The sequence below is a fragment of the Oncorhynchus clarkii genome, chromosome 30, assembly GCF_045791955.1.
Source record: "Oncorhynchus clarkii lewisi isolate Uvic-CL-2024 chromosome 30, UVic_Ocla_1.0, whole genome shotgun sequence".
Lineage (NCBI taxonomy): Eukaryota > Metazoa > Chordata > Actinopteri > Salmoniformes > Salmonidae > Oncorhynchus > Oncorhynchus clarkii.
The window spans coordinates 35,448,016-35,471,647 of NC_092176.1; positions in this window are offsets into that span (position 1 = coordinate 35,448,016).

The window sequence follows — 23,632 nt, forward strand, 5'->3', positions numbered from 1 at the left end:
TTTACTGTCGTACACACGCACACCCAGACATACAGACATGCATGCACGAACACACACACCTTTCTGCTTCTTTCAATCCCTTTTTCCATGTGTCCTCCTTCAGTCTCTCGGTCTCTACGTCTCTTGCATTCTAATGACTTACTTCTAGGCTTTTCACGGCTTATGTTGTCCTGTGGTCTCCTGTCTCATTTAAATCAGATTACAGATCTTAAGTCTGTACGATTTCTCTTATCTCAACCCTCATGCCAGTTCACTCATCTTTCTCCCACTCACTTCTCTCCCACTCACTTCTCTACCACTCACTTCTCCCCCACTCACTTCTCTACCACTCACTTCTCTCCCACTCACTTCTCTCCCACTCACTTCTCTCCCACTCACTTCTCTCCCACTCACTTCTCTCCCACTCACTTCTCTCCCACTCACTTCTCTACCACTCACTTCTCTCCCACTCACTTCTCTACCACTCACTTCTCTACCACTCACTTCTCTACCACTCACTTCTCTACCACTCACTTCTCTACCACTCACTTCTCTACCACTCACTTCTCTCCCACTCACTTCTCTACCACTCACTTCTCTACCACTCACTTCTCTACCACTCACTTCTCTACCACTCACTTCTCTCCCACTCACTTCTCTCCCACTCACTTCTCTCCCACTCACTTCTCTCCCACTCACTTCTCTCCCACTCACTCTCTCACTTCTCACATATCCTTTTTACACACACATACACTACCGGTCAAAAGTTTTAGAACACCTACTCATTCAAGTGTTTTTATTTATTTTTACTATTTTCTACATTGTGGAATAATAGTGAAGACATCAAAACTATGAAATAACACATATGGAACATGTAGTAACCAAAAACTATGATGAAACTGGCTACTACATGTTCCATATGTGTCATTTCATAGTTTTGATGTCTTCACTATTATTCCACAATGTAGAAAATAGTAAAAATAAATAAAAACCCTTGAATGAGTAGGTGTTCTAAAACTTTTGACCGGTAGTGGACATTCTACATCTGCTTTGCTTGCTCTCTCGGGTTTAAGGCTGGGTATGTGTATAAGCAATTTGTGACAACTGCTGATGTAAAAAGGGCTTTATAAATAAATGTGAATGATTGACATATGCACGCACGCATAAACCTTATGTCGTCCTCTCTCCTTATTTTCTCTGTCATCCTCCCTCCCCTGGTGGAAACACTACTTTAGAGACAATGAATAGGTCCCAACAGAACAGGAAGCTATCTCTGTGGCTCCTAAACAAAAAGGAGAGGATTGCCTGCTACCAATGCTTTAAAAGTAGTGGACTGCTTTCAACGCAGTCTGTCACCACCCTTACCTGGCAACCACATACTATGTGAAGTTAAGAAAGTTATGCAGATGAACACAAATATAATTTTGTATATAAAGTATGGTGTATGTGGACACCCGTTCAAATGAGTTGATTTGGCTATTTCAGCCACAACCGGTGCTGACGGTGATTAAAAATAGAGTACACAGCCATGCAATCTCCATAGACAAGCATTGGCAATAGAACGGTCTTACTGAAGAGCTCAGTGACTTTCAATGTGGCACCATCATAGGATGCCACCTTTACAACAAGTCAGTTAGTCAAAAAAAAATTCTGCTAGAGGTGCCCCAGTCAACTGAATCACGATTCACCTTCTGGCAGTCCTACGGACAAATCTGGGTTTGGCGAATGCCAGAACGCTACCTGCCCGACTGCATAGTGCCAAATATAATGTTTGGTGGGGGAGGAATAATGGTCTGGGGCTGTTTTTCATGGTTCAAGCCCCTTAGTTCCATTGAAGGGAAATCTTAACACTACAGCATATAATGACATTCTAGACAATTCTGTGCCTCCAACTTTGTGGCAACAGTTTTGGGAAGGCCCTTTCCTGTTTCAGCATGACAATGCCCCCGTGCACAAGGAAAGGTCCATATGGAAATGGTTTGTCGAGATCGGTGTGAAAAAACTTGACTGGCCTGTACAGAGCCCTGACCTCAACCCCATCGGACACCTTTGGGATGAATTGGAATGCTGACTGCGAGCCAGGCTTAATCATTCAGCATCAGTGCCCAACCTCACTAATGCTCTTGTGACTGAATGGAAGCAAGTCCCCTCAGCAATGTTCCACTATCTAGTGGAAAACCTTTCCAGAAAGTGTAGGCTGTTATAGCAACAAAGGTGGTGACGAACTACATATTAATGCCCATGATTTTGGAATGAGATGTTTGACGAGCATACTATTCTATGTCCACATACTTTTGTAGTATATGTAGGCTTGGCCCTAATTTATGTGCTCTGTCACCTCCGGCCCCATGACAAATGTTCCAGCAAAACATAAAGGACAATGCCCAAGGACTAGTCAGCCCTTCCCCCTCTGACGGGCCAAAATGTATCTCTCTCTGTTACCGTATTCAGACGACTGACTATGGGCCCTGGTCAAAAGTAGTGTCCTATAGGGAAAAGGCTGTCATTAGGGATGCAGACAGTGAGACAGGGATGGTGATATCTTCTGATAAGCAGTAATCGGTGGTCTTGACACTATCTGAGCAGCGGAGAAGGAGGAGCGGTGCTCCCAAAACCTCTGAATTAATGTGGCTATTAAGGAAACAAGCTTTACAAGGCATTTAGTCATTTGTATTCTTGTCCATGTTTATTTTTGCAGCATCCATTTTAAATTGTTGTTGTTAATTTGTGGACCGGCTTTAATAGCCGGTCCTCTAAATCGTTTTCCGCGTGGTAGGCCATTTCTCTCTTCAAAACCGCTACATCGCCTCCTAAATGCTTTAAAACAGATCAAATATATATATATTTTTTTTTATTATTATTATTTTTTTGTCGTATGGTTTGATAACAACAGGTGTAGACTAACAATGAAATGTTTAGACATTGCAGAGAATGACAATGCAGAACTTTTGGGGGAAAATAATAAAAAAATAATAACACAAGTAACAAATACACAATGAGTAACGATAACTTGGCTATATACACGGGGTACCAATACTGAGTTGATGTACAGGGGTAGAAGGTAATTGAGGTAGATAAGTATATATAGGTAGAGATAAAGTGAGGCTGGTTGTACATACTGCCAAATTCTCTTAAACGACATTGTAGGTGGCTTATGGTAGAGAAATTAACATAAAATTCTCTGGCAACAACTCTGGTGGACAATCCTGCAGTAAGCATGAAAATTGCACGCTCCCTCAACTTGAAACATTTGTGGCATTGTGTAGTCTGACACAACTACACATTATAGAGGCCCAAAGAATTGTCAAAGACTCCAGTCACCCAAGTCATAGACTGTTCTCTCTGCAACAGCACGGCAAGTGGTACCGGAGCGCCAAGTCTAGGTCCAAAAGGCTCATTAACAGCGTCTACCCCAAGCTATAAAACTGCTGAATAATTCATCAAATGGATACCTGGACTATTTACATTGACACCCCTTTGTTTTTACACTGCTGCTACTCGCTGTTTATTATCTATTCATACTCCTTGTATATAGCCTCGTTATTGTTATTTTATTGTGTTACTTATTATTTTTATTTTATTTAGCAAATATTTTCTTAACTCTATATCTTGAACTGTATTGTTGGTTAAGGGTTTGCAATTAAGCATTTCGCAGTCAGGTCTACCTACACCTATTGTATTCGGCGACTGTGACAAATACAATTTGATTTGATAAATGTGGCTAGTTGAGCTTTTAACACCTAATGTGGTCATTGATACATGTGGGAGACACGCACACTGTTGAAGCTGCCAATTCACAACTTTATTGACAACGTTTCGATCTGAAACAGATCTTGGTCAAGTCAAAAAAAACTGAGTGCTCAAACCCCAAAATATAGACATTTCACCCCACATGACGCATGGTGGGCGTGGAAACAATGCAATTTAAAATGACCAAGTAGGAGACCTGGAAGGCATGACAAATCAAAGTGACATATTCATTTAAGAAATGGTCTGATGTCAAACTCTTGGTTTACACCTACAGGAGACATGGTGCACAAACGGTGGACCCATTACAATTTTCTTCTCAATAATAGATTATCAGTATGTTTCTTATCATTTTGATGTCGATGGGTAGTCTGGACAAAAGTAATGCACAATAAAGGGAATAGGATGCATTTTGGGACACATCAGTGTTTGTCAGGACTGGGAAGGAATTCCCCACATAGTGTGAGGACAGGGGAGAAAGAACAGTGGTATTATGCAGTGCATTGATTCCACATGGCTGAACACAATCAGAGAGGGATAATGGCAAAGTGTATTACTGAGAGGGCTCTGGCTGAGAGGGCTCTGTCGCTCACACTGTAGTAACCAGAAAAACTAGATGTGAAAGTTTGCCCTCTATTGGCAGTCTGCCTGAAGAGATCAGTGGTGTAGCTTCAGTTGGGTTATAATGCCCATTTCAATTGGATCACTGTTCAAAGAACTGTGAGAACGGCCATAACCGTTTATTTAATGGAGTATTATTACATTGATGGGCTGAGTGCCTAAAGAGCCAAATGTCTCTTCGTGCTGTCTTAAGGTCTGCAATGACTATATGATTCTCACTGAAACATTGAAAGCTTTTCTGAAGTAAACTGACCTGAAATACACCTCGGTATTTCTTTTAACATTCTTAAAAGTGGCCAGCGAAGTGAGGAAAGATACTGGGAAGATTGAACACGTTTTTTTAAAGCTGCACTGTCACTGCCCAGACAGCATGCTCTGAGAGGAATGTCAGTCGCATTTTACATTTCAAAACAAATGGTCACGTACACATATTTAGCAGATGTTATTATGGGTGTAGCAAAATACTTGTGTTCCTAGCTCCAACAGTGCAGTAATATCTAAAAACGATTCACAACAATACACATGAATCTAAAAGTAAAATAATGGAATTAAGAAATATATCAATATTAGATCGAGCAATGTCGGAGTGGCATTGATTAAAATACGGTAGAAGAGAATACAGTATATACGGGGCTCCCGAGAGGCGTCACTACAGACCCTGGTTCGATTCCAGACTGTATCACAACCGGTCATGATTGGGCGTCCCATAGGGCGGCGGCACAATTGCCCAGCATCATTAGGGTTTGGCCAGGGTATGCCGTCATTGTAAATAAGAATTTGTCCTAAACTGATTTGCCTAGTTAAATAAAAAATGTAAAAAATAATCATATATACATATGAGAAAAGTAAAACAGTATGTAAACATTTATTAAAGTGACTAGTGTTCCATTATTAAAGTGGCCAGTGATCCCAAGTCTATGTATATAGGGCAACAGCCTCTAAGGTGCAGGGTTGAGTAATCGGGTAGAAGCCGGCTAGTGATGGCTATTTAGCAGTCTGATGGCCTTAAGATAGAAGCTGTTTTTTAGTCTCTCTGTCCCAGCTTTGATGCACCGGTACTGACCTTGCCTTCTGGATGATAGAGGGGTGAACAGGCAGTGGCTCGGGTGGTTGATGTCCTTGATGATCTTGTTGGCCTTCCTGTGACATTGGGTGCTGTAGGTGTCCTGGAGGGCACCCCCCCCCCCCCCCCGGTGATGCGTTGGGCAGACCGCACCACCTTCTGGAGAGTCCTGCGGTTGCATGTAGTGCAGTTGCCGTACCATGCGGTGATACAGCCCGACAGGATGCTGTCGATTGTGCATCTGTAAAAGTTTGTGAAGTTTCTTCAGCCTCCTGAGGTTGAAGATGTCCAATCTGCAGGATTTAGAAGAAGAACATTGCTTACCAAATGGAACCTTAATCACTAGATGGTGCACTACTATTGACCACAGTCCTATGGGCCCATGTCAGGAATAGGTTGCCATTTTGGACTTAGCCCAAGTCTTTGGTGATTTCAGGTTTGTAAACATTAAAAGATTAAAAGAAGCAGATATGTCAGTAAGTGTCAGTGAACAGAGAGAGATACATTTTATGGACAGGCCCCTGAGGTAAAGTTGAATGGTTATTGAAGGAGATGGGGAAGAATCCAAACCATTTTTTATTTTAATATTCGAAGAGAGAAATATACACTTGTTCAAGTCTTAGATTAAAACTATTGAAAATGAGCCTCCTTCAAACAATGACTAGAGCTAGGCTCCCTTATTGGTGGCCAGCTCTACCTTAAAAATGTGTCTTTCATACATTGATATAGATATGAATTGAGTTGATGAGCAGGAATGAGTCTGCCAATCGTAGGGAGAAGAGATGCTGAGTGGTGTCCTAAACCAACTCCTCTGCGTTCTCAGGGTAAAACTTTGGCCAGGAAATTAAGGATGATTGGTTCCTCCTTGGATACATCCCACTGGGCAAAAACTGGTTGAATCAACAATGTTTCCACATCATTTCAACAACAAAAAAATCGATGGGATGAAGTTGAATCAACACGGAAAACTAATTGGATTAGCAAAAAGTCATCAATGTAAAGGAATTGTGTATGTTTTTCACTGATCTTTATTTTATTACTTTATTTAGAGATTCAGATATAACAAAAACAGTACAACCCCAACCCCTCATTCTCCTATCCATCCATCTCCTCCACTCCCTCCCTCCCTCCCTCCCTCCCTCCCTCCAAACACCCACTAAGGCATCTATATAGGTAAGTTCAATTGGAAAGGAAAAACAGAAACAAGCAGTAATAGAAACAAAAACAACGGGGGGAAAAAGTTAAATAAATATTCTTATCAGCACAAATAGCCACTAGAATAAACATGACTACTTACCAAACTATGCAAGTTACACTAAGTAAAAGACAGGCTCTCCAGGTATTGTATTAATGGGGTACAAGTTAAGTCGAACTTCTGTTGGGACCCAACCAAGCGTAGTGTACCCTGTTGGGGCAAGGCGATCCCCTCAGGGAACTCCACCCCCCCGTTCAGCTGAAAAGGTGGCACAGGGAATTCTAAAATATTCTTTCGAAATATTTAACCTCCGCACAAGTCCAATACCTCAAATGAAAGATAGACACCTTGTTCATCTACCCATCATGTCAGATTTTTTAAATGTTTTACAGCGAAAACACAACATATATTTATGTTAGACCACCACCAAACCAAAGAAAAAACTCAGCCATTATATCCAGCCTAAGATAAAATCACAAAAGCAGGATTAGAAATAAAATCAATCACTAACCTCTTGAAAATCTTCATCAGATGACAGTCATATGACATGTTACACAGTACATTTATGTTTTGTTCGATAATATGCATTTTTATATCCACAAATCTCGGTTTACATTGACGCCATGTTCAGAAATTCCTCCAAAATATCCGGAGGAATTATAGAAAGCTACGCCAGATAACAGAAATACTCATCATAAACTTTGACTAAAGATACATATTCTACATATAATTAAAGATACACTGGTTCTTAATGCAACCGCTGTGTCAGATTTTTTTTAAACGTTACGGAAAAAGCCTAACATTGCAATAATCTGAGACTGCGCTCAGACGTAACCGCTGTGTTGGAGTCAACAGAAATACGAAATTACAACACAAATATTCCCTTACCTTTGATCTTTCATCAGAATGTAGTGCAAGGAGTCGTAGTTCCACAATAAATCGTTGTTTTGTTCCATAATGTCCAATACTAGTGTCCAAGTAGCTGCATTTGCTATCACTTCAGCTCACGTGCCCAAAAACTGACTGCTGGTCCAAGATAACTTGCACGAAAACTTCCAAAAGACATATTCCAGGTCGAATAAACTGGTCAAACTAAGTAGAGAATCAATCTTCAGGATGTTATTATCATATATATCCAATAACGTTCCAACCGGATCATACGTTTTCATCTGGGGCCGATTGGAACAGCCGTAGCACCCACAGAGAAATGCGCCACAGCAAAATGGCATTCTGTTGCGACACTGACTATTTTCCCTCCCATTAGGTCAAAGTTCACAGCAAATGCTCCATTACACTTTCTACTGAATGAGGACATCTAGTGGAAGGCGTAGGAAGTGCTTCCAGATCCATATCTTGTTGGGAAAGGAGATGACATCAAAGTTGCAACTTTCAGAATTTCAAAACTTGTTTGGAAGATTGCCTGCCCTATGAGTTCTGTTATACTCACAGACTTAATTCAAACAGTTTTAGAAACGTCAGAGTGTTTTCTATCCAATAGTAATAATAATATGCATATATTAGCAATCTAGGACAGAGTTTGATGCAGTTCACTATGGGCACACAATTCATCCAAAGTGAAATACTGCCCCCTATCCCCAACAAGGTACCTTCTCCAGAGGCAGAGATGACATCACCTCCTTAACCCACTGCATAAAGAAGGGTGGCTTTGCAGACTTCCAGTGAAAGAGGACCAGGCGACGAGCTAGCAGCGATGAGTGGTAGCATTCTGGTCTGGAGGAAGTACCGCAAAAATGGCAGTGACCGAGTTGGTGCTAACAGTTGTATTACACATATGTGAGAATGCCTCAAAAATGGGTTCCCAGAGGCCACTCAGATTGACATGACCAAAACATGTGTACTACAGTCGATGGACTCTGGTGGCATCTCAGACATTTGGGGTCAACATTTGGGTATATTGTTGGCAATCTGTCATTTGAGTAATGGAGACGGTGAAAAACCTTAAACTGAATAAGCCTTATGCAAAATGGTGTGGATACGCTCAATACTTTGCCATATATCACCGGGTAGCTCGCCACCTACGTCTTGCTCCCATGCAGATTTTGTATTTGCAAAGGAAGGCAGATTATTGTTCTGTATTATGTCCTATAATCTGGAGATTTTGCCCTTAAGATAAGGGTTAAGGTCTAAGCACCTCTTGACTGGATACTTAGTAGGCTCGAGTGGAAATGAAGGGACATGTTTTTTGGCAAAGCTGTGAGTTTGCAGGTATCTAATAAAGAGGGTATTGGGAATATTATGGTCAACCCTCAGAGAATCGAATGAGACGAATGTGTTCTCAACAAATAGATAAAAAAAAACATCAGACCATTCCTGTGCCAGAACTGGAATGCCGTGTCAATCTGTGACGCTGGGATTAGATGACTAGATGTTAATGAAGAGAAGTCGCTTGCTTGTTTAAGGCTAAAGTGACTTTGGAATTGGAACCAGATTTTAAGGGAGTTCTTAACAATGGGGTTCCAAGGTTTTCTATTTATTTTATGTACTTCACCTTTATTTAACCAGGTAGGCCAGTTGAGAACACCTTTATTTAACCAGGTAGGCCAGTTGAGAACAAGTTCTCATTTACAATTGCGACCTGGCCTAGATAAAGCAAAGCAGTGCAACACAAACAACACAGAGTTACACATGGAATTAACAAACCTAAAATCAATAATACAGAAGAAAAATCTATATACGTCATGTGCAAATGAGGTAGGATAAGAGAGGTAAGGCAATAAATCGGCCATGGTGGCGAAGTAATTACCATATAGCAATTAAACACTGGAATGGTTGAATGTGCAGAAGATGAATGTGCAAGTAGAGATACTGGGGTGCAAAGGAGTAAGGTAAATAACTACAGTATGGGGATGAGGTAGATTGGATTTACAGATGAGCTATGTACAGGTGCAGTGATCTGTGAGCTGCTCTGACAGCTGGTGCTTAAAGCTAGTGAGGTAGGTAAGAGTCTCCAGCTTTAGTGATTTTTGCAGTTCGTTCCAGTCATTGGAGGCAGAGAACTGGAAGGAGAGGCGGCCAAAGGAAGAATTGGCTTTGGGGATGACCTGCGAGATATGCCTGCTGGAGCGCGTGCTACGAGTGGGTGCTGCTATGGTGACCAGTGATCTCATGGGCATTGGGGAGTACAGGAGCGGGACCAGAGAAGTTGGAAGACTTGACTATAACTCCATGATGGCCTTAGTTAAGCCATCCTTGTTTTCAAATGTAGAAACCCAATAAACACATTTAGATATTTGCTGACCAGTAGTAGTAAAAAAAATTGGGAAGGCCAAACCCGCCTTTGGGTTTAGGTCTCTCTAGATAATCCTGTGGATTTCGTGGATTTGACTTCATGTAGCTGTCCAGTTGTTCGAACATCGACTTTGGCAGAAAAATGAGTATAATTTCAAATAAATACAAAAACCTAGGTAGTACAGTCATCTTAACAGAATGAATGCAACCTGTTAATGAAATGGGAAGAAACAACCACGTTATGAAATCCTGCTTAGTGCACTCCAGGAGTGTTTTGAAGTTAGGTTTAAACAGAGCCTTAAATGAGTGTGTGACCTTTATCCCTAAATGAGTAAAGACCTGATGCTGTACCTTTAAATGAGAAATTGGCATACCCAATTCCGTCTGCTAACTGATTAATGGGGAGGAGCACACTTTTTGTTAGGTTTAACTTATGACCAGAGAATGTCCCAAAACATTGTAGCATGTCCAAGAAATAGGGTATAGACTCCACAGGGTTAGAGATGTATAAAATAAGGTTGTCTGCATTTTAGGACACCTTGTGAGATATTTTGCCCCTTAATCCTCTCCTCCGCCCGCAGGGCAATAGCAAGAGGCTCAACAGCCATATCAAATAGGAAAAGGGATAAACAGCAAACCTGCTTGGCCCCCCTGTGGAGAGGGAAGTAGCTGGAGGTAACATTGTTGGTGTGAACAGAAGCCACTGGGGACGAGTACAAAATCCTAATCCAGGAAAGGAAAGACGGGCCAAACCCAAATCTCTCTGGTACTGTAAATAGATATTCCCACTCAACCTGGTCGAAAGCCTTTTTCAGCATCAAGAGAGATGACGACCTCTGGCTGTAGAGTTGAGTGGGCAGAATAAAGAAAATTAAATTGCCGGCACATATTATAGAAAGATTGCTTAACTGAGAGAAATCCGGTTTGGTCAGAGTTAATTATATTAGGCATCACTGTCTCTAAACGGCGCGAGAGGACATTAGGGAGAATTTATAATTGCAGCACAAAAGGCTTATAGGATACTATGAGCCACAGTCTAGGGGATTCTTGTCTTTTTTAAGCAAAACCGTAATAGTTGCCTGGGTAAGTGTCTGTGGCAGTTTCTGACTAGAAAGGATTTCATTGTATGTTGAGCTGAGGATTGGGGATAGTTTAGAGGAGAATGCTTTATAAAATGCAATAGGGAAGCCATCAGGCCCAGGGGCTTTACCGCTCTGCATGGACTGGATTGCCAGAGTAGCTTCATCATCACTTACTGAGGCATCCGTGTTGGTTTTTCCATCTAAATTGAGACAGGGGATGTCCAGATTGTCTAGAAATGCATGCATACGAGATGTCAGGAGAGCCTCTGACAAGTAAAGAGCAGAATAGAATTGCTTAAATTGATTGTTGATTTCTTTGGGATTGGTGGAAGTTACACTGTATATAGACTTTTCTATTGTGTTATTGACTGTACGTATGTTTATTCCATGTGTAACTCTGTGATGTTGTTTGTGTCGCACTGCTTTGCTTTATCTTGGCCAGGTCACAATTGTAAATGAGAACTTGTTCTCAACTGGCCTACCTGGTTAAATAAAGGTGAAATAAAAATAATAATAATAAAAAAAAATGTTTTTCTCCAAGAGAAAAATGATGAACTTGTTCAATAAACAGACAGTAGTAGCGAAGTAATTACAATGTCCGGACTTAAGATGAGCATACACTCCGCTAAGCTTGACCTACTGGTAAAATCCTTGGGTTCGATTCCATAAATTGGGTTCGATTCCAAATTAAACGTTACAAAATGAATGGGGGAGGTGTTGGTCAAGTAATAATAGTAAATAGTTTGACACACCAGATCCAGATGTCTCTGTCCTAGAGCCTGACACACCAGGTCCAGATGTCTCTGTCCTAGAGCCTGACACACCAGATCCAGATCTGTCCTAGAGCCGGACACACCAGGTCCAGATGTCTCTATCCTAGAGCCAGGCACACCAGGTCCAGATGTCTCTATCCTAGAGCCTGACACACCAGGTCCAGATATCTCTATCCTAGAGCCAGGCACACCAGGTCCAGATGTCTCTATCCTAGAGCCAGGCACACCAGGTCCAGATGTCTCTATCCTAGAGCCTGACACACCAGGTCCAGATATCTCTATCCTAGAGCCAGGCACACCAGGTCCAGATGTCTCTATCCTAGAGCCTGACACACCAGGTCCAGATGTCTCTGTCCTAGAGCCTGACACACCAGATCCAGATGTCTCTGTCTTAGAGCCAGGCACATCAGATCCAGATGTCTCTATCCTAGAGCCTGACACACCAGATCCAGATCTGTCCTAGAGCCTGACACAACAGGTCCAGATGTCTCTGTCGTAGAGCCTGACAAACCAGGTCCAGATGTCTCTGTCCTAGAGCCTGACACACCAGATCCAGATGTCTCTGTCTTAGAGCCAGGCACATCAGATCCAGATGTTTCTGTCCTAGAGCCTGACACACCAGGTCCAGATGTCTCTATCCTAGAGCCTGACACACCAGATCCAGATCTGTCCTAGAGCCTGACACAACAGGTCCAGATGTCTCTGTCCTAGAGCCTGACACACCAGATCCAGATGTCTCTGTCTTAGAGCCAGGCACATCAGATCCAGATGTCTCTGTCCTAGAGCCAGGCACACCAGATCCAGATGTCTCTGTCCTAGAGCCTGGCACACCAGATCCAGATGTCTCTGTCCTAGAGCCAGTCACACCAGATCCAGATGTCTCTGTCCTAGAGCCTGACACACCAGATCCAGATGTCTCTGTCCTAGAGCCAGGCACACCAGATCCAGATCTCTCTGTCCTAGAGCCTGACACACCAGATCCAGATCTCTCTGTCCTAGAGCCTGACACACCAGATCCAGATGTCTCTGTCCTAGAGCCTGGCACATCAGATCCAAAAGATCCTTTCCATTTAACCTGAAAAACCAGATAGTAGCAAGAATGGATTGACAGTAAATTCAACATTCTATTCTGTTCTATTATGTTCCAGTAGGGTACATACAGCACTACATAACCAATTTGGGATTGGGAACAGTCTCATAATGTGAGTTAATGATTGACGGAGCAAAAAGTGTAACTAAAAATATGTCAGAGAGTAAGCGAAGTCATGAGAGTCTTGAGAGGCTACAACAAAATTTGTTCAGGCTGGACATATCAAATGTATTTGTCACACGCGCCAGAGTGTGTTGTGTGTGTGTGTCTGTGTGTGTGTGTCTGTGTGTGTGTGTGTGTGTGTGTGTGTGTGTGTGTGTGTGTGTGTGTGTGTGTGTGTGTGTGTGTGTGTGTGTGTGTGTGTGTGTGTGTGTGTGTGTGTGTGTGTGTGTGTGTGTGTGTGTGTGTGGAGTCACTATAAATGTGTGCAAGAAGGTCAGTGCAATTTTTTTTTAAAGGGGGTCAATGCAAATCGTCTGGGTGGCCATTTCATTAACTGTTCAGCAGTCTTATGGCTTGGGGGTAGAAGCTGTTCAGGAGCCTTTTGGTCCTAGACTAAGCGCTCCAGACACCTAGGTACTGCTTGCCGTGCGGTAGCAGAGAGAACAGTCTGTGAATTGAGTGGCTGGAGTCTGACAATTTTTGGGGAGTTTCTCTGACATCAGCTGGTATAGAGCTATAATATAAAGCTATAATCAACGTGCTCCATTTTAACAGTAGGGGAGAGAAGGGTAAGTTGGGAAAAAAATGTGCTTCGTCAAGGGAAATATAGTATTATTTTTAACAGAATGTTTAGTATCCCTGGAAATAATCAGGATCAATGTAAACATTACAGCTTTAAAAACATAGTTTGCCTGAAAAAAGTGTTTTTTTAGCATAATTTACGGGGTAAGTTGAGCCATGGGACAGGGTAGCCTAAGTTTAACTGCCTACAAATGTCTCTACTGAATTAAATATGATATAAAACCATGTCTATATTTATTTCCCAAACACAAATCAACACAATCATAATCACTTTTTGTCTTTTAATAATTTTAAACATCTTTTAAAACAGACTTAACACCTAACAACTTTTATCATAGACCAGGCCCTGTTGTTACCTCAGACTTAGAATATGTGGACAAGTACAAATACCTAGGTGTCTGGTTAGACTGACAACTCTCCTTCCAGACTCACATCAAACATCTCCAATCCAAAGTTAAATCTAGAATTGGCTTCCTATTTCGCAACAAAGCATCCTTCACTCATGCGGCCAAACATACCCTCGTAAAACTGACCATCCTACCGATCCTCGACTTCGGCGATGTCATTTACAAAATAGCCTCCAACACCCTACTAAATAAATTGGATGCAGTCTATCACAGTGCCATCCGTTTTGTCACCAAAGCCCCATATACTACCCACCACTGCGACCTGTACGCTCTCGTTGGCTGGCCCTCACTTCATATTCGTTGTCTAACCCACTGGCTCCAGGTCATCTACAAGACCCTGCTAGGTAAAGTCCCCTCTTATTTCAGCTCGCTGGTTACCATAGTAGCACCCACCTGTAGCACGCGCTCCAGCAGGTATATCTCTCTGGTCACCCCCAAAACCAATTCTTCCTTTGGCCGCCTCTCCTTCCAGTTCTCTGCTGCCAATGACTGGAACGAACTACAAAAATCTCTGAAACTGGAAACACATCTCCCTCACTAGCTTTAAGCACCAACTGTCAGAGCAGCTCACAGATTACTGCACCTGCAAATAGCCCATCTATAATTTAGCCCAAACAACTACCTCTTCCCCTACTGTATTTATTTATTTATTTAATTTGCTCCTTTGCACCCCATTATTTTTATTTCTACTTTGCACATTCTTCTACTGCAAATCTACCATTCCAGTGTTTTACTTGCTATATTGTATTCACTTTGCCACCATGGTCTTTGTTTTGCCTGTACCTCCCTTATCTCACCTCATTTGCTCACATCGTATATAGATGTATTTTTCTACTGTATTATTGACTGTATGTTTGTTTTACTCCATGTGTAACTCTGTGTCGTTGTATGTGTCGAACTGCTTTGCTTTATCTTGGCCAGGTCGCAATTGTAAATGAGAGCTTGTTCTCAACTTGCCTACCTGGTTAAAGAAAGGTTAAATAAATCAAATATCCCAGTGATAATGCCTTCCTTGCCTTATGCCTGGGAAGAAAACACTTCAATTTGCTCCACATGCTATTGGCTCAACCATTGGCTCAACTTAAAAAACGGCAAACATTTTGATTATGTTAGCCCACGCAGCTACAAGGGTAAACTTTCATGGTAAATTTAGGACCAACTGATGTATAAAGACGCCAACTGATGTATAAAACAATCTACATTGGTGTAGATACAAGCATCATGAAACCTCTTAACACATGAAATGAATTTGACTTTTTGGACCTTACCACTTTTTCCATGTGATTTCTGCCTTCACAGACTCCTTGAAATGATGTCCTCTTTCCTCAAAAAACACTGTTTGCAAAGTTAAACAAACCATACAACTCTATGCACAAGGTAAATATTGAAAAGTAATGCACTTCTAAGACTCTGCACCTCAAATGGCCAAACGCTCAATAATTACTGTTTACCAAGCATATAATTTATACAATTATCATCCCGGTACAGACAGCAGTCAGCCCAAACCTGCAATTTCCATTCTGCAAATCTGTGTTATTACTCATTTACATTCCAACCTTGGTCCAGGCTGCTTGCCCTGTACTGATGTCCTTTCCAAGTTATTATTATGATGCGTTCTTTGCATAGCCAAGGGCTCTAGGCAATGTTCATTGCCTTAAGCTGGCTTATATGGGAGTCAATTGCATTACAGGGCCTGAAAGGCATAGAGGACTAAAAGTAATATAAGGCCTATTCAATACTATACATCTGCACAGGTATTATCCTAAAGCCTATCATTTCCACTTTGATTTATATTGTATGATAGGATCACTGTTTTCATGACCCCCTTTTGCTGGGTCTGTCAGGTGTACTGTAAGTGACCTGAAAGAACAACTTAGAGGTGGGACATCTATCTGCAAGCCGTCGTTTTCCATGCATCTGAGCTGATAAATAAGAAAGGAAGACCTTACTGATTTTGGCTACACTGTGAGCGATTCCTGTAAAGTTTGAGTCACACTTCTCCAGAAGGACATTCATAGATACCCACTGCCATCTTGTGGTACATTTGACATTTTTGTTATTTAGCAGACGCTCTTATTCAGAGCAGAAGCAGTTAGGGTTAAGTGCTCTGCTCAAGGAGAGGGAGGGAGATAGGGGGAACCTGTTGAGAGTGAAACATAAGAAGGGGCATTGAACTCCATGTCTGTTTGTGGGGTTTGTCCTTCAACTGCTCAAGCTGTTTACCCAACTTTTTAGAGAGCATGTAGATATACTGTATTGAACCAAGCATGCCATGAAAATTGTATATTCTGAATCAGGGGAGGATTTGCGGAACAATCCACACTTTTTGTATTTTTTATTTTATTTAATTAAATTGGTTCAAAAGCTATTGACGAGAGAGTACCAAATATCCAACATAAAAATCTTTACCTAGGTGCCAAACCGAATGATATAACTACCGGCTTTCTAAAAGGTTGGGTAAACAATAGTTTCCTGTGGATATTTTGTCTGAAGCTGCTGAAGAACTAACTGCACAGAAAACCAGTAAAGAAAGTTTAAATGTAATTTTACTCGTGTAGAGGTGATTAAAAGTGGCATTATTCTTCTTTGGTTGTAACTTTAGCATACAGCGACATCTTCTGGTGATACAACAGATGGGAATGACATTGATCATACTGGTATTTTTAGTAGCCAACAGTAGACCCTATATTGGTAATTATAGAGTCATCGGTTCTCTTCAGTCAGTTTGCAAAACATTTTCATTGCTAGTAGGTTAAGTGTAAATATAGCACATTGGGATGTGTAAAACTTACTCCTCAGCCTGAAGTATCCCCACGGTGGTACCGAGTTCATGCCAGGTGTGTGCCGAATTGGGAGAAGGTAGTACTCGCTAAGCAAGCAGTGTGGCGTCCTTTACATAAGCACAATGGTAAAGACAATCGCACTTACTGGTAATTGTTGATTGTAAACCTAAACAGAGGACGCAAATGTACATGAAGTGGAGATTAATCTGGTTTTAAAAAAAGCTTTTCTCTCTGCAATGTTATGCTGTTCAATATACTGAATAAATTAGTATTCAAAATGTTTGTGTACTTGACAATGTTTCTCCCAATCATTCGTCAAGCCTGTCTGCTCTCAGGGAATGAAGGCCTGTCTGACCTTTCTCTTCCTGTCTCTCCTTTGAGTTGCAGCAAAGATATGATGATTTATTCCTCTAAGTCTGAATCCTATCTGGTTGCAGTCTTCTGACCTGGCGCTGGTCTCTGAAGACACAGACATAATCTACCAATGACTAAAAGCACAGCAGAACATAAAATCAAACGATCGTTGCCAAATATGCCCCTGTCAGACCGCCTTTGACACAACCTCTCTCTCTCTTTCCCCACTGTCATCCTCTCACTATCGGATCGATAAAATAAAATGAATGCCTTAGTACATATTTTTTTTAAGGTTTCTCATACCTGACATATGCACTTGAGGAAGTGGTAGTAGACGAAAGGGCCAAGAAAGCAAATCCCTCTTCTGAGGACCAGTGCCAACACCTGCCTCTCCACAATAATACCACTGTCCTTTTTCCAGAGTAGTTGTTTCCCCCACAGAAGCTTATTTATTTAACTGACTCTAAAAAAAGAAGAAACATTGGAAGAAGACAACTGTGAAATGTTGTACAGCCACAGCGTGTGTGTGTGTGTGTGTGTGTGTGTGTGTGTGTGTGTGTGTGTGTGTGTGTGTGTGTGTGTGTGTGTGTGTGTGTGTGTGTGTGTCCAGATGTTCAGCGCATCAGACTCTTCATGATCAGAGCAGATAAGAGTAAGGAAAGAGTGAGGTCCATCAGGTCATGTTATACTTCATACCCCACCACACACCTCCCTCTGACATTTAAATGTTACGTACAGCTGAGGAAGCTGTAGCATACGTTTTCATGTCCAAGACTACCCTTTAAATAACCACTGGTTATCACCCCTTGTGGTGGTTGATGACTTCTGCAAACATCCAGAGCCTACTCACACAGTACATGTAAGGCTATTGTGAGCTATGAGATACAGCTTGAAGAAGCTCTATCTTATACAGTGGTCTGTACATAGGACTGCCGTTGCTCTCTACTCATGTCACTACCACTTTGACTTGTGTAAATGAGGTGATTTTGAACTATGCTTGTGTGATGTTTATACTGGTATTTTGACTAGCCTTCAGTAGGCCCTAAGTGATACTGGCAAAACGAGAGAGTCATAGGTTCGGTCAGTAGCTAAGTAAAATGTTTGTATTGTTGGTACGTTAAGTGTAAGCAAAGTTATTGGCAATAGCACAAAGTTTATTGTTCAGTACACAGTGTGCCCTTATCTATATCACAAGCAGTGAAGATCAACCTGACATTTACATTCATATCAATCTACATTTTATTTATATCTGCAAATACTGGATGTTAAGCCATTGATTATGCTGAATAAATGAGTTAATAGAAGCAAAAGCAAGCTGTGGGTACATGACACCGTTTCTCCCATCATGCATTAATCCTGTCCTGCTCTCTCGTGAATTAAGAACTTTCTCTGAGCTGACTTCCTCTTCCTGTCTCTCCTTTGAGTTGTAGACTCCTGTGCCACCGATGCTTTTCTCTGAAAACACAGAGAAACATAAATATCCCTGAATGAATACAAGTGCAGCAGAACATACAACACTCACAGTATACTAATAGTAACAACCCACCATCACCCAATATGTCAATATTAGACCCATTCAATCAGAAAGAGACGATCATCACTGTTATACTAGTTTGAGGGATTGAATGGTGAAGTGTAGATATAAGTGATGATCACAAATGTGTAGAGAATGTAGGGTGTGGTGTGGTATATCTGTTGTGTGACATGTTATTGTTGAGGTATCAGAAGAGGAGCAGAGCACTATATTACCTGACATATACACCTGGTGATTTATTTATTTATATTTCAACTTTATTTAACGAGGCAAGTCAGTTAAGAACAAATTATTATTTTTAAATTATGGCCTACCCCGGACGATGCTGGGTCAATTGTGCGCCGCCCTATGGGACTCCCCATCACGTCCGGTTGTGATACAGCTCGGGACTTAACCAGGTTCTGTAGTGACGTCTCTATCACTGAGATGCAGTGCCTTAGACCGCTGCGCCACTCGGGAACTGTGGCAAGTGATGAGAGTAAGTAAATTACAGACCTCCTATGAGTACCAGCATCAACACCTGTTGGTCAACACATGAAATGAAGATGTACATATAGTATAGCACGTGCATTAACTATGGTCCTAGACAAAAATTGTTACCAGTATATTCTGTAATTTGTTTATTTATAATGTGATTTATCTGGTAAAATAAGAGAACTTGATTGAACATAATGCTGCAGTATTTGGCAATAAGTATTCAGTGAGGAATGGATAAGGATTTATCAGAGGATAAGTATTCAGCCATGAATGGAGGATAAGTATTCAGCCAGGAATGGATAAGGAATGGACAAGGATTGAGCAGAGGATAAGTATTCAGTATTCAGCCAGGAATGGATAATGATTGATCAGAGGATAAGTATTCATCCAGGAATAGATAAGGATGATCAGAAGATAAGTATTCAGCCAGGAATGGATAAGAATGGTCAGAGGATAAGTATTCAACCAGGAATGGATAAGGATGATCAGAGGATAGGGCTACCTATGATGGTCAAATTCAACTTCATTATCCTCAACTTCATTATCCTTACACCCCATACACCTGTTACTGCACAATTGTAGAGCCATGTGTCAGTCAGCTCTACATCAGAGATCCTCATCTCTAGGTGTAACAGGATCAACATTCATCCTGTCTGAAGGGAAGTTGCTCATAGTTTTATTAGAGCAAAAATCACAACTGGGTATTTTTTTCCAGATGACTTGATAAGTAGTCATGGATACATTGCCCATCAAAGCAACACTTTCCCCTAAAGAAGCTGATTTATTTAACTGGCAATCTGCTGGATGTTTAGTTGACTAAAATAGAAAGAACAAAATGGAAGAAGACAACTGTGAAATACTGCGAATACGTACAGTATACTGTACAGACAAAAAAAGGTGTCAGCCAGCAAATTAACAGTGTGTGTGTATTTGTATTTATTATGTATCCCAATTAGTTCCTGCCAAGGCAGAAGCTACTCTTCCAGGGTCCAGCAAAATTAAAGCAGTTCATACAATTTAAAAAACATTACAATGTATTCACAGACTTCAGAACACATTAAGCACGCATATTAAGTATATGACCTCAGGCCACTACTCTACTACCACATATCTATTGTGGGTGTGTATGCATGTGTCTGTGCCTGTATTTTTATTTTTTAAATGATCTGAATCGACTGCTTGCATCAGTTACTTGATGTGGAATAGAGTTCCATGTTGTTATGGTTCTATGTAGTACTGTGCGCCTCCTATAGTCTGTTCTGGACTTGGGGGCTGTGAAAAGACCTCTGGTGGCATGTCTCGTGGGATATGCATGGGTATCCGAGCTGTGTGTCAGTAGTTCAAACAGACAGCTCTGTGCATTTAACATGTCAATACCTCTCATAAATACAAGTAGTGAAGAAGTCAATCTCTCCACTTTGAGCCAGGAGAGATTGACATGCATATTATTAATGTCAGGTCTCTGTGTACATCCAAGGGCCAGCCGTGCTGCCCTGTTCTGAGCCAATTGCAATTTTCCTAAGTCCCTCTTTGTGGCACCTGACCACATGACTGAACAGTAGTCCATGTGTGACAAACCTAGGGCCTGTAGGACCTGCCTTGTTGATAGTGATTTTAAGAATGCAGAGCAGTGCTTTATTAAGGACAGGCTTCTCTATATCTTAGCTACTGTTGTATCAATATGTTTTGATCATGACAGTTTACAATTCAGGGTTACTCCAAGCAGTTTAGTCACTTCAATTTGCTCAATTTCCACATTATTCATTGCAAGATTTAGTTGGTTTAGGGTTTAGTGAATGATTTGTCCCAAATACAGTGCTTTTAGTTTTTTTTTTATATTTAGGACTAACTTATTCCTTGCCAACCATTTTGAAACTAACTGCAGCTCTTTGTTAATTGTTACAGTCATTTCAGTCGCTGTAGTAGCTGAGATGTAAAGTGTTGAGTCCTCCGCATCCATAGACACTAAGGCTTTATTCAAAGTCAGTGGCATGTCGTTAGAAAATATTTTAAAAAGTAAGGGGCCTAGACAGCTACTCTGAGGAATTCCTGGTTCTACCTGGATTATGTTGGAGAGGCTTCCATTAAAGAACACCCTCTGTGTTCTGTTAGACAGGTAGTGGCAACCCTCCATTCAGGGCAGGTGGGGCTCTGACCCACATTTTTAGCAAAATAAATAAAATCTTATTGTTTTTTGGGGGGGGGCTTGTCTGTTTTGCATGTTATTTGGCATAATACTTGTCACATACCAGTTTGCAAACAATGTAAAAAAATATATATATCATTGAGTTAATTAAGCCGCATACAAACATGGTCTCTTTTTTGCTTTCTTGAGGAAGGCAGCTCCAGAATGCAGGTGTTTCAGCCTAGTTCAGTGCTTTCTGTGGTGGTGGGGCATGCCAGCAGAAAATACAGAGCGTTGTGCTGTGATTGGCTCAGTGTAATTATTTATTTTATTTATCCGTTATTTTACCAGGTAAGTTGACTGAGAACACGTTCTCATTTGCAGCAACGACCTGGGGAATAGTTACAGGGGAGAGGAGGGGATGAATGAGCCAATTGTAAACTGGGGATTGTTAGGTGATCGTGATGGTTTGAGGGCCAGATTGGGAATTTAGCCAGGACACTGGGGTTAACACCCCTACTCTTATGATAAGTACCATGGGATCTTTAATGACCTCAGAGAGTCAGGACACCCGTTTAACATCCCATCCGAAAGACAGCACCCTACACAGGGCAGTGTCAATCACAGGGCCAATCACTGCCCTGTGGAATTGGGATATTTTTTTTAGACCAGAGGAAAGAGTGCCTCCTACTGGCCCTCCAACACCACTTCTAGCAGAATCTGGTCTCCCATCCAGGAACTGACCAGAACAAACCCTGCTCAGCTTCAGAAGCAAGCCAGCAGTGGTATGCAGGATTGTATTCTGCTGGGATAAATGTAATGCCACTCCTGGGGACACTACGTCACCGCCAAGTCTAAGGGTAGAGCTAGAAAATTCTAGCCCCTTGGGTGCTGCCATAGAGTTACATTGGAAGTGCCCCTTCAAGAAGGCTCAAAGGTCATTGGCCACAGATAAAATTACGTTAAATCACATTACATGTACAGTAGCTTTGGACTGATCATGTCAACATCATACTTTCAAAATCTTAGCTAGCAGTCATCATCATGAATCAAGTCGACAATCTACTGGCAAATCCTTTTTAATCCTTGTCATATGAATAGAAATACTGAAGAGAAATTATAGATAAAGGGTATCGGTGCTCATCGGCCTCTGCACATGAGCATTACATAACAAGTTGGAAATCGCAAATTCAACAGTGAGTGGTTTGGAAGGAATCAGTGACAGTGGCTAACTGCAAGCATTGCAAAGCAATCACTAGACTGCTATTCAGTGGAGTGGCTGTGTGGTCCCAAATCTGGGATTAAGGGGCTCTTTTCCAAGTTTAAAATGATAAACATTCAACATTGGACATGCTGTCAATGAAGCATGATTTGTACTGTGCCCAAAACATCTGTTAACTTGACTTCAGTGAGTTCAAGACAACTGGGAAGTCGGGAATAAATGAGCTCCAATTGGAAAAATATGATTTGAATGGTCATCCAACTCAGAATTGTAAATCCGGCATCTTTCTAGAGCTACGACCTGAAGATCAATGACATCATCATGATTCAATCTTGCTTTTTTCTGAGATCCCAGTTATTTTGAAATCACCATAAATCCAGAGAATGCCAGACTTTGATGACAATATTTGCCCATGAAGGACCACCATGCCACCTTCCTGTTCAAGTGAGCACCGCACTAGAGTCCAAAAATGTATTGTATGCTGCTGCATTAATTATGTAATATACCAAGGAGATATATGTATACTGTAGCTAAGAAAGTAATACTAAGTGTATGTTGTGTAGTAAGCTGTTAGTAGCCCATGTACCTCGCTCTAATAATTTGGTTTATTTACCCCTCTTAATTTCACCTACTGTTCTGACTTGATGGTGCACATGCAGCATATAACCTGTTTTAGAGAAATGTAATAATTTAATATTGTAAGAGCTTTCATTGTCTGCTTATATGCCCCCTTTATTTATCCTATGGTTCTGACTTGGTGTACAGGGAGAACACTGTAAGAATGCCCCATGTTCTGAATACTGTCACTGTACATTTGAAAAGTGATAAACAAATAGTTATATAGACTATGGCCGTCCTAGCACGCTCATTAATGTCTTAATCGAAATTACATCTTATCCTCTTATCGTTCCCCTATGCCATAGTTTGTACATCTAAATTGTTATTAGAAACCACATTTGTTTAAGAAAGTCAGACATATCAGCTATATATATATTTAAAAGGCAGTAAAGTAGGCTGAATGAACAATTTCGCTGCCAGACAAGGCTCTGCTGATAGCCAGGTGTAGCGGTGGTAAGGTGTTTAGACTGCTGTTGGGACAGCTTTATGTAGGCCGTTTGTGAGCACCGTTTGTCACGGTTATAGTGGTTGATGTGTTGTATTGTATAGTGTAGTGGCTTTGCTGGCAT